This window comes from Amaranthus tricolor, chromosome 11 (genome assembly GCF_026212465.1).
Source record: "Amaranthus tricolor cultivar Red isolate AtriRed21 chromosome 11, ASM2621246v1, whole genome shotgun sequence".
Taxonomy (NCBI): Eukaryota; Viridiplantae; Streptophyta; class Magnoliopsida; order Caryophyllales; family Amaranthaceae; genus Amaranthus; species Amaranthus tricolor.
In genome coordinates, this window is record NC_080057.1 from 10,429,263 (window position 1) to 10,442,727 (window position 13,465).

Consider the following 13,465-nt stretch of genomic DNA (forward strand, 5'->3'; position numbering starts at 1 on the left):
CAACTGACTTGAGGCCATTAACATCAATGCCAACATGGTTGCCATCAATATCACCAAGCACAGCATTTTGAATGGTATCTAGTTCTAAAGCAAAGACATGATTAGTGGGAAGACCATTGCTAGAAATGTTAAAGAGTCCTAGATACTCAGTGGGAACAGCATGCTTGAAGTTCATGGACGAAGCGATAACAAAGGCAATTCCATGACCACTATGACCAGGCACATCAGTATTGATGGCAAAGACAAAAGTTGTGGAAAATGAACTATTGATATTGAACTTTAGGGGTTGAGGGTAGAAAACATGGCCACTTCCTTGCAAAGAACTGTTTGTCATCTGTAGAAGGCCATTAGGGTGGATGTTTGCAAGCCCATCAAGATGAAATTTTGCTCCTTGGAACCCATTGTAAATGAACTTTATTTCTTCTTCAGCAAAGTTAAGTACAACAAAAAAGAAGAGTATTAGAGACCTGTACAGGTGAGTACAAAATTTAGCCATGAAACATAATTCATTAGAGGGATGAATTTCAAGAAACCTATAATCAATTTTTTTTGTAAAATATTGTGGTTTACAGAAAACATGAAAGACTTGACTTCTATCACTTTCAGATAAACTAAGACTACCTACTTAAGTATATCAAAAACCCATTCTCATAACATATTTCCGGTTTATATTCCCAAGCACCGCAATAAGGAGGAAATGATGTTTTTGGAAAGACCATCTCGCCTAGAATTTATATCAAATCACATATAAAATCTTCTTGTTACTATGTTCGATATATGGTTATTCCCGATGATGAAGTTCACATTTGGTGTATGTTAACCAAAGGTTTGAACTTGTCATATATTTGGTAACCTACTAAGTTTATGTAACTTTATTTTATATGTTTGATTAATAAAATTAAAGTCACATTTACAACATCATTTACTAACCCTTAAAATGCAATCAACTTGAGCAAGGATCTGTAAATGTCAAAGTCTTAATCTCTTATGGATTATTTCACTAAAGGATCATGTTTACATGTCAATTTTAAATTAACATCACATATGTGAAAAGGACATAGCTTTTCTTTTATTACAAGGTAGGACTAGGGAAAAGACAGCAATAATCGAACACCGGACCTTATATGGTAAAATTTGTATATGCTCTAACTGAGACAACATCCAAAAGCTAAATTAGCCGCAAGGCATTTTTTCAAAAGAAGGCTGGATGGCGTGACTGCTAATATTATTATAGGAAAAATATTGCAAAGAAGTCTTGCAAATGTGCCACATAAGGAACTTTTCACTGTCAAAGGGAAGAAAAAAGTGTTGGGTGCTCCACATCTATCAAGTTTAGCCACATCATTTGTTAGCTTGAATAATTATACACAAGCATATCCTTCAACAGGTTTGACTTTGCAACCACCAAATCTCAAACATGAAGACTTATGATTGGTTGGGAGTTTTGGTCTTTGGGACCATGTTTGTGAATATCCCTAGTCTTTGAAGGAGTTTTTGAAGTGAGACTTTGTCCAAGACTTCCAATGGAGAGGTAGAACAAGTAGTGAGTCTTGAAAAATAAAGACTCATCCTCAAAACTTTTACCTGTTTGGTTAACACTGCTGATTGGTGGTAATGTAAATAATATATGGTGTAAATTTTCATAATAAGTATCATGTTATTTCCATGGTAATGAAAGTTTGATTATAAAAAAAATTTCTTTCACCATTTTCCATTACCACCAAATACCACATGTTTAAATGGTAATGCATTGGAATGAACTTTGTGAAGGAGATGAGATTATTGAAGAAGAATAAGGATAACCATTAAATTTGTCAAAAGATATTCATACCAAAACATGTCAAGGAACCAACTCAACCAAAAGCTTAAGCTTATGGTTGAGGCCCCAGAAAATGTTATATACTCTAACACACCCACTCACACGAGAGCCCATTGGGCTAGAAATGTGGATGCGCACATATGCCAAGCATTCGAACCTGTGACCTCTTGTCACGTTGGCTTCTGATACCATGTCAAGATTAATTAATGGGGAAATAAAGGTAAAGAAAAAGGTTTAGGGTTTTGAATATTGTTTTTATTAATTAACCAAAGCAATAATAGCCCCTATTTATACAAGGATTAAGAGGACTAAACAAAGAAAGAAAATATTCTATGGAATAATTACTAATTATAATATTCTCTAAATATATGCAATATATTTCCTACAAAAATTACACCAACTTTTCATTACAATTCCTACCATTTAGTACCGATTACCCAAGCCGTTAAGATAAGATAATGTTATGATTTTTTTTCGACACTTTTTCCATTTTTCTATGACAATGCGCCTAACAATTAATTATGAATAATCTCAACTTTTGGGTAACTTACCAAGATTATTGTTTCTCAATGTTAACTTGCAATTGAAGGTTAATTCTATTAAAAATAAAGAAATAATACAAATTAAAAATAAAAATAAACAATAAAAGTAAAATAAAAAAAAACACACCCCTCTATCACCACTATCAACCCATGTTTGACCGCCACCCTCCATCACCACCGTCTACCCCTATCTGACTGCCACCCTCCATCACCACCGTCCACCCCTCCCCACCCTATCACCACCCACCATTTGCCCTCCCCTACCCGATTATTACAAATAATGATATAAAATACTGTAACACCCTTTAAATTAATTCTATACAAACTTAAGGATTTAATTTACTTAAAACAAGATTTAACTTAGACAGTGTTAATAACCACTAAGGATGACAAGAATATAACCAAAATAAAATTATTTATTCGGAAATAGAAGGAAAAAATTTAAAAATTACAATTCGATAAAAAGTTCTTAATAGTGACATAAAAAACATACGATATACTTAAAAAAAATTTCTATGTGTTAATTTTAAGCATCCTCACTCAAGATCCCCCTAGAACAACCTGCAATATAAGATGGGAAAAACAAGAGAACATATAAAAAAAATCATCATAAACTAAGTAATATGACTCCATTTCGTAAAAATAGTAATAGTAAAATAATTTTTAATAGAAATTGATTTGACCATTCAAATGAAATATATAATTAATCATCTTTTTAAAATTTTGTCGGTCATAATAATAAAACTAAAATAATTTAAAGGAGAAATGTGAATGCCAGTAGCCGAGACTAATCCATGCTAATCACCTACTTCAACAAAGGTCGTCATCTTAATAATAATGCCCAATCACAAGAATTCCTAGTGTGCACACCCCTTCTACTTAGATCACAACAAATAGAAGGAAAACGACAAAGTTATAACATAGAGTATGCAAATAATATGACTCGTTGGTAGCTAAACTAATTTAACAAGACACACTGTTCAACACCTTTACGTGCTACATTTTCCTCATAAAATTTAGTTGAAAGAAAATCGTCAATTTTATAACGACTCAGAATTAATCGTCATGAAAACTTTATAACAATACAATTTACATTCAATTTACAACACTTAAAACGTTATTATTATATTAAATTTCAACCGAAGATAATCATAGTCAAATAAAAATAATATTAAGACACAGGATGAAAGTCTCAAAAATCGTATAATATAAGAACAATCTATTAATCATAATAATATAATTAATTTTATATTTTTAAATATAAAAGTACATAATATAAATTATGTCGGATAGCAGATTGGAGTATATTGGACATTGAAATTACCTTGAGTAGTGTAAAAGTATTAAGGGTTATGGGAACTAGTAGAACGTGTTTTCTAAGGCTCTTTCGAAATCTCCATCTACAATTTTAGGTCAAAAGGATTAGATAATCTAATTGTAATACCCCTTAAAAATAATTAACCATTTTCTTTTGAGGTGTAAAAAATTTAATAAAAGGTATATTTTTAAATTTGAAATAAAATTTTCAAATTTGTTTCTAAAGTCATCAATATTTGAAAAAAAAATAGTAAAAAAAAGAAGACATAAAAAAAATATATTAAAAAAACGAGACATAAAGAGGTCACACAAAAAATTGAAATAGTAAATCAAAAAGATTAAGAGATAAACAAAAAATAAAATAATTGATTATAAAAAACGGAACAAGATTAAGAGACAAATAAAAAATAATGTAATTGATTAGAAAAAATGAACAATTGGTTTTTAGAGAAAGGAAAACGTGAGGACGAGTTAAGTAAGAGAGGAGAGAGAAAGTTTAAAGAAAGAATTTCCGATTTGCACAATGAAGCATGACGTTAAGCAGGGAAGAAGAAAGGGATCGAATATTTCAACTACCATGTGTTCAAGGTAGGTTTTTCATTCATCCTCTTCTTCTTAATTCATGATTTTTCTGAATAAAAAAAATGAAATGAAGGTTTGACAGAAAAATGAAATTTGGGGTTTTTGGTTTCTTACCAAGTCTTAGAGAGGAAGGGATGAATTGCGTCTAGTGTTTAGAAACTAGCTCAATTTATAAGGCAATTTGTTGATTAATTTAGGAAGAAATTTAAGGGAATTCCTGAAATTATGACTAATTGAATGGGATATTAAATGCGATCACTAATTGGGAGAATTTGAAAACCTTCCATTTAAAAATTGATTTTATTTTATTTTACTTTGCTGAAATATTAGGGTGTTACAAATATAAATTACAATTTGGAAGAATTTGTATTTCCTTTGTTGATGGCTAAAAACAAACTTACACAATTACATTGAAATAAACTTGAAGATACTTTTGTAATGAAGACCGTTACCCGAAAATTTGATACTTATTGTAGGCCTGTGCTCACATTCCTTTCGTGATATTTTCCCCACAAAGGTACTTGGGTTTGAACTTGAAAATTCACAATGAGATATAAACAATACAATTAATGCCTAGTGCAATACACTTCATGAGTGATCGAGCCAGAATTGATATCTCTACGAATTTGAATCAAATGACCCATCCAACCAATTGAAGATTAAGTACATACATAATCACTAACACAAAGTCATTAACCTGACATTAGAAGGCCATGTTCATATCTTATTCATAAGTTTATCATAGCCGGTATGCCAAGATCTTGATGACTTGAAGCGTCCACACTTCAAACTTATATAGGTAGATTCTCATTATGTATTAAACGTATCCCCGTTTATTTAAATTTGTTGCTTACGAAAATCAAAGAAAATAAAAACGATGTTACTCACGTGGATACTAACTCGTTCATTACGGTCTAAAGTAACGGTGGATTATTTAAATTTGTTGCTTACAAAAATCAAAACGAATTTTACCACATTGAATTCAAGACACGATGTTACTCACGTGTCAATTGGGCTTTTCCAATTGACTTTTATCGACATAATTCGATTTTAATTGACGCTTGATCAATCGAATCCCTAATCATGCCTTTAGTGAATGAATCAGCCAAATTGAAGTTAGTGTTCACATAGTCAAAAGTTATGACCCCATTAGTAATAAGTCCTTGCACTAGGTTATGCCTAAGAGCAATATGACCAGACTTACCATTATACACTTGACTATAAACTCTACATAAAGTCGTCATGTAATCCGCATGAATCGCCATTGTGAAATAGGCTTAGGTAACAAAGTTATTTCAGGCATAAGATTCCTCAACCACTAAGCTTCACTTGCTGCCGAGACAAGCGCTATGAATTCTGTGGACATAGTGGAATCAGCTATACATGTTTATTTCTTTGAGCACCATGAAATGGCACCTCCCCCATAAACAAACACTCAACCATTAGTTGAAGAATTATCCTCTTTATTAGTGATCCAACTAGCATCGGAATAACCTTCCAAAATAGGAGTTTCCCCACTATATGTAATACCGTAATCCATGATACACAACAAGTATCATAATAATATTTTTATCACCATCTAGTAATGGAGACCTGGGTTGCTTGTTAATCTACTTAGTTTACCAACCGCAAATGCTATGTCTGGCCTTATACAGGTCATCACATATATCAAAGATCCAATGACCTTTAAATACTCCAATTGTGAAATTGGTAGTCAGGTATGTTTGGAAAACTTTATACCCGGTTCATGGGAGTAGAGACTGGTGCCTTATCAAGCATGTTGAACTGCTGAAGTATTTTCTCAACATAGTGAGATTGTCTTAGCTTGATTCGGTTACCTTTTCTCATGATCTTAATACCTAAGATCACATCAGTCTCCCCCATATTCTGTTTTGTCAAGACCTAGACAAAAAGTCTTTTGTCTCTTGAGCTTGTACTAAACTAGTACTAAAGATGAGCATGTCATGTACATATAGAAAAATGATAACAACATTTCCATAGCTGTTAAACTTGCTAGTAAATTTGTCCATATAAGAATTTAACAAGTTTACACACTTTATTTTCTTGTCCTTCCAAAACAAACCCTTTGGGTTGTTTCATATAAACCTCCTCATCTAGTTCCCCATACAAAAATGTGGTTTTAGCATCCATTTGATGGATCTCTATAAGATAGTTTGTTGCTAAAGCTACTAACAACCTGATAGTGGTTATTCTTGCAACTGGTGCATATGTATTGAAATGATCGATACCAAGCTTTTCTCTAAAAGCCTTGTGCCACTAAACAGGTCTTGAACTTATCAATGGTACCATTAATAATCATTTTCTTTCGAAAGCTCCACTTGCAACCAATTGGTTTACAAGTAAGAAGATCATCCGTTAACAATATTGTTATTTCCCATGATAGATTGCATCTCATCATCGATAGCATCTTTCAAAAAAGCAATATCATGTGATGCCATAGCATCTCCATAAGTCACAGGGTCACCTTTCACATTTAATAAATATGGAATACTAGAAAAAATTTTATTTCTAGTACCTTCAACCAAATATACTTCGAAATCTAGTCTAAAGCATTTAGCTTTCTATTGTCTTTTACTCCGTCTAGGAATAGAATCAACATCTTGTTGTTCATCTAGATGTCGATTTTCATCAACATCTAGAGTTGAACCTTGTTAATATCATCAACATCCTCATTGGTGCTTATTTGTAGATTTCTTTGTTTACTCAATGATGAAATTCTATTTTCATCAAAAATTGCATCTTGACTCAATCATCAAATGAATCAATATGTAGTCACTTTGTACCAAAAATATCATAACCTATAAATATGCATTCTATCCCTAAAACCCTAAAACCCCAAACTCTAAGATAGGTTAAGTTTGGTTTTCTTTTGTACCAAAGTTCATAAGGAGTCTCCTTCTTTGTGCTCGTTGAAACCTGGTTAAGAATGTGACAAGTCATCAACATTGTTGCACCTCAAAATCCTTCACTCAAGTTTGAGTAGGATAACATAGAATTAACCATATCTTGTAGAGGACGGTTCTTCCTCTCCGCCACACCATTTGATTGTGGTGCGTATTAGGCGGTTGTTTCATGTATAATACGCACTGAACTAAAATAAGATGGATCATAATATTCACCTCCTTTTGCGTATTAGGCGGTTGTTTCATGTATAATACGCATTGAACTAAAATAAGATGGGTCATAATGTTCACCTCCTTTAAGTTTACTACCAATTTGTATTTCTACTTCATTTTTGTAAATTTTAAGATAATTAAGAGCTCATCTTTACACATAACAAAGCTTGGAAAAATCATCAATAAAAGTATTTCTTATTTCCCAATAATGGTGTACTATAAAAGTCACAAAGATCACTACGTATCAAATCCAAAATTTTAGATTTACGTTCAATAGTATTAAATGGTGTTCTTTTGATCTTATTTAACATACATGTTTTGCAATTTTTAGACATTCTAGTGCACATAGGAATCAAGTCATATTTAGACATAAAAGTAATTTTATCAAAGTTCACATGTCTAAGTCTAACATGCCACAAATAATACAAATCAAACTTTTCATTACTAGATGAAGTTTTAACATTATAAATAGCATCTTTATTCAAATTTAACGACAACTTAAAAAGACTATTTACATAGATAAGCTCTTCTTAGAAAGAAGTTATTTTAGGAGATAATACACCTATCCGCTTCAAACACTAGTTTGTTGCCTAATCGATTCAACACCAGACTCAAGACAAGATTTCTACTAATTTCGGGTGCATAATAAACATCTATCAAAAATAAGAGATTACTCGAAGTAAACAACAATTCAACTTGTCCTTTGCCTTGGATCATGATGGGGACATTTTTTCCCATAAAGACAATGCTCCCCATCAACCACCTTATGTAAGGTTTTGAACCATTTTGTAGAGTTGTAAACATGTCTTAAAGCCCCCAAATCAATCCACCAAGACAAAGTATCATCCTGCATAACATCAAAGTTAGTATTCATTAAAGAAAAATTCAAAGGACAATTTTTAATTAAAATTGTATGTTCACCTTGTTTCGGAGGGTCTTTGCTTGTAGAAGCTTAACCACCATTTTCCTTCTTTTGCTTGTTCTTAAAAACAAAGAAATTTTTCGTTTGATTTTCAGGCTTACCACACTCCCAACATGCCTTTTCCCCGGCGTTGTTGGTAGAGAACTACTAGCCTTCCCCTTGAAAGATGCATATTTTTCTTTCTCTTTTCCCCGAATGGGATGGGATGGGATGGTTTCCCCTTCGCAACCATGTTGATAGTACCAACATTTTTTCATCCTTTTGATTCTCTTTAATCCTTATGCTAGACTCAATGCTTTAAAGCATGTCTAACATCCCTTTAAGAAGGAGGCAAATTGTGTATAATTCTTGGAAAAATATCATCCAATTTAGTTTCATGAATTTTCATATTAATTTTGCTTAAAATTTGAGTGAATAACTCATATTCTATTTTAAATTTCTATCAAATTAGTTTTACTTAAAATCAAACGTTAAACAAATAAAATTGTTTGTAATGTTTTTTATTGTGGATCTTACTTTTATATTATTAGAGTTTTGTATTTAAAATTGTATTTGATGTTTTAATATTATTTATTGGTTAATTATTTGTATGTCATAATGATAAAAAAAATAATATTATCGTAAATGCGTAAAATAAAGAATTTTTTTAGAAGGATAAAATTGTCCAACATCAAGATAACTCCTTAAATAATATGGATTTTATCAGTTATGACCAAGAACTTCGTCTTGGATGATAGGTAATTATAATATCTTCTAACTTTTCTGGCCGATCTAGTCATATGAAATTTATTTAAGTTATTAATTTTTTGTCTAAGATGATAAGTAGGATTTTTTTTACCTTTTTTGTTTATTTTTAAGTTTGTGCTTATTTGTTGAATATTGTAAAAATTATTTTATTTATTATATATGGTTGTCTTTGCGTTTTTAATACTAATTAGTAAAAATTTAATAAAGAAAGAGTAAATAATTAAAACTATACATGACTATATTCATGTAACATTATTAACTTTTAATGATTGTATAATTATAAGACCGCATAATTTTTAAATGTTCTCAAAATGCATTTAATATAATATTGGTTTATAATATTGGATCAAAAAATGTTTTATAAAGTTTGGAAAAGTCTTGGGTTTGATCATCAAATAGTGATCCCTTCTATCAACCTACCTCCTAATAATAAAAGTTTTTTTTAAATAATTATAACTCAAATACATCCTTATACTACTCTGCTCCACTCAATTTTTTTATCTTGGTTCGTGTTAACGATTTTGTTCTAAATTTTTGAATATGATCCGATCACTTTTACTCCTTATATCCTTCACAAAATCATCGGCTTGTCTTGTGTGAGACCGTCTTGCCATTAGATGAGCCCATAAAATTAGTCAATTTCTATAACTTATCACTTTAAATTTAAAGTGATCACTTTTGTAACCGCCTCGAATTATGAAGGCAAACACCAACTGAAATTTAGTATTAATCAAGCGGAAGGTTACTTTTGACAACATAATTAAGGGGTTACTTAAAGATCAAACCAATATCCAAGTATAATACTTGAACCAAACCAAAGCAATATAACGAAAGTCTTAACTGTCCAAAGTATAGGAAAATTACAACCAAATCGAAATAAGTCCAAAGTTCAAATTACGTCCTTAAAATAGTCTAAATCTAAACTAATAGTTTCTCAAATACAATAAAGATATCTAAACAAAAGGGGAGTCATACTCCAACTCGAGTTCATCTTCTGTTCGCATATCCATTCTCCGTCGAGGTGCCATAGGGGTTTACTCTAAAAACAAAACCATTGGAAAAACATACAAAGCATAGTATTTGCAAAAAGGCTGAGTATAAACACACTGGTGTCCGTCAAACAAGTTATTAAAACCTTTTTTTATTTGAGTAAATTCATTTTGAAATATGCTCTTTCATTTGATAAATCATATTATCATTCAAATCCAGTTCAATGGCTCTATAGTCATTTCAAATTCTTATTTTTCATCATAAATCATAAGATCTCAATGGATCCAAATCAATTTCAAACTCATATCATAAGTTACATGGGTACTCTGTGAGTCATCCTGTGACTCGTTTGGTAGTCGGTCTACCGTCCGCGACATGTCCGGCAAGTGTAACACAATTGGTGAGCCGTTTAATCATGCACACAACATTGGCATATGTACCCGCCATTTAGGCTAAAACATTTTTTGTATATAATATATATCTTGTAATTTTAATAGCATTTGAAAGTAAAAAATATTAAGTTTTTCCATATGATAAACATCTTTTATTTGCACATAGCAAAACATACTTTATTTGCGACTTAGCAAAATAAAATTATACCGGAGTTCCAGAAGTCATATAACATGGTTATTAGGCCATTTGAACTTATAAAAGTCATGTATGATGTTTTATGATTTTGTATAGACATTTTATCGATAAATAGAATAAAATAGGTGTAAAATTATTTGAGTCTGAATAAAATATTATTAAAATTATATGATATTCCAGAAGCTATTTTAAGGGGTATAAAATTTTAAATAACCATTAAAAATCATGTGGAGTATTTTTAATAATTAATATCGTTATTTTACCGATAAACCGAATAAAATTTATTTAAGTCCATATATGGTCACGAAAATCCATATAAATTTTTGAACATGTATCTACTATTTATATAAGTGTCTTATAAAATTTTCATGTCCAAAAGACATCATTTAGTATTTATTTTATATTTTACCGTTTTCAAACTTACCGATTATTAATAACCGAATAAAAATTATTAAGGTCCTTAAATGTCAACGAAACCTTCCCAAACTTTTACCAATTTAACCTACTGTCCATATGAGTATGTGATAAAAATTTCAAGTCCATATGTCTTTGTTTGGTAATTATGTTATATTTTACCATTTTACAATTTACCGTTAAACAATTTAACGATTATTCAAAAATCATAAAAAAAAAAATTCCAAACTAAATATATTCTGGCCAAATCTTCTTGGAGACATTATAATATGTTTTTATTAATTATTTTTGATGATGAAGAGTTCATCTAATACCATGTTTTATAATAAGAGTATTTAACACCTTAAAATTCATTAAAATATCAATTTAACTAATTATCTCAACAAAAAGTATTCAAGAAATTTTCTTAACATATAACCACTGGAAATTTCTTTTAAAATAAATTTTAAATATTTTCAAATTCATATAATCATTTCCATCACAATAACTTTCACAAAGTAGTATTAAATATGGCTTTAAACATACAATAATTTATAAAATCAACATGCATGATGCCCACAATAATAATACATGTAATAAATTATTCTGTACTCAAATTTATCATTTTGACATCAGTTTTCAAGATTTAAGAACTTCTCTTTGGGAATTTTATTTTTTTAAAAACAAGTTTATACACAAACTTTCCTAACTTGTTCTTAAATCCTTTAAAAATCACCTCATGTAATATACCTCGACTCCAAGCCTATATAATTATTCCGTAAGCTCCCACGTAAGCTCCTACGCGTTCTTAGAAGTGGTTCCAACTTTGGGTCCTTGCCCTTCAAGACTCAACTCCAACTCTTCAACTAAACCATTCATCCAAAAATCAATAATAATTTTGGATTTCTAACATGCACTTAACTTTTCCTAGTTAGAGTTGTTAAACTAATACTTGTGATGATTTTAACATATTTGGAGTATACTTATTATGTTGAGCAACATACTTAGTTAAGTCCCATAATTTCACTTGAATCCTTTAAGTAACAAAATTTATATGTTTGTGGAAAAACATCTTCTTACTTTCTATTATGGCCGATTTTTATAGATTTATAAGTGATGATTTTCTTAGTTTGGAGATAAAATACTCATTTCATAATAATCTTAGTTTATAGAAAAATTCTTGTAAAAAAAATGTTTTACATGAACAAGTTTTAACAAAAACTAGTGGAATAAAGAAATGAACATAACTTATTCTATACTTGGTAGATTTTTTCAAGTTTGGTGTCTGTGGACAGCTCTTAAGATGAAGATTATTTTTATGGGAGATTTGAGTTTATAAACATAAATTTTCAGAAGTTTTAGATGAGTTTTTGAAGAAGATTTGATGAGAAAAGAAGGTGTTTTAGTTATTGAAAGTTTGAAGGATTCTAATGTTTGTTCATAGATAAACTTGGGAGCAATGTGTTGGGGTTTATGGATAAATAATTATTCAGAAAATAGAGTGTTTTTGCTTCAAATATTTGCCTCTTGCATGCTTGCAATGATGCACAAGCTTTGGGTAGAACAAAAAGGGTTTCTGGGTAGAGTTTTTAGCTTGTGTATGTAAGTATACAAAGGGCTATAAGGGGGAGTAGGACAGCTTTAGCATGGCTGGTTGGGGTTGTTTTTTTTTGGCGATTTTTGTCCATCATTTGATCTATTATAGTGTTGGATAGGTTTATCTAAGATAGTTTAAGGTTTGGGTAAAAATTGTTATATATGTAACAAGTTATGTAACAAGCGATGGTAAAACTTCTTTTTGCTTGCTGATTTAGAAGTTTTACCACGCTTTTCCTAATCAATCAATAGAAATCAAATGTCATATATTAGTTTAATGACTGAATCAAAAGAAGTAAATTCAAATCAAAAACTATAATATAATATGAAATACTAACAACTTCAATGGAAGTTGTTCTTTTGGCAACAAAAGCCTCCCATTCCCTCTTCGATATGTGACCCCATATTTCGTAGGGCATCTTCGAAGATGCTTGCTCTCCACCTTCGTTTCCCGTTTTGACCTTTTTGGTCGTACGGGCACGCCTCTTCGTAATAACCAGTTACTAGCTTGGATTTGAAATCTCTGAATCTATCAGCAACAGCTGAAAGAAAAACATTCTTCTTCTCTTCATCGCTCTCGATGTGAAAAAGATTCTAAAAAAAAAATTATATTTATTAGTGTCAATTAAACTAATTTTAAAATAAAACTAAATGAATTAAAATAGTAAAGTTGCTTACCACAGTATCATTCGATAGAGAGTTCTTCAAACCCTCTGGAACCTCATTCCATACGTGTAATATGGAAATCTTGCGGATACATAGGCCCACTTGTTTTCCATATTGCCTACGTCATTTTCCGCAGGGTTGACCCAATGCATTGTATTCCAAATGC

At 30.7% G+C, this 13,465-nt stretch overlaps 1 pseudogene; it reads right to left on the reverse strand.

Moving 5' to 3' along the window:
• The window catches only part of LOC130826479 (L-type lectin-domain containing receptor kinase IV.2-like), a 1,986-nt pseudogene extending 1,490 nt beyond the window's left edge, over window positions 1–496 (reverse strand).
• Between the last annotated feature and the right edge of the window lie 12,969 nt (window positions 497–13,465).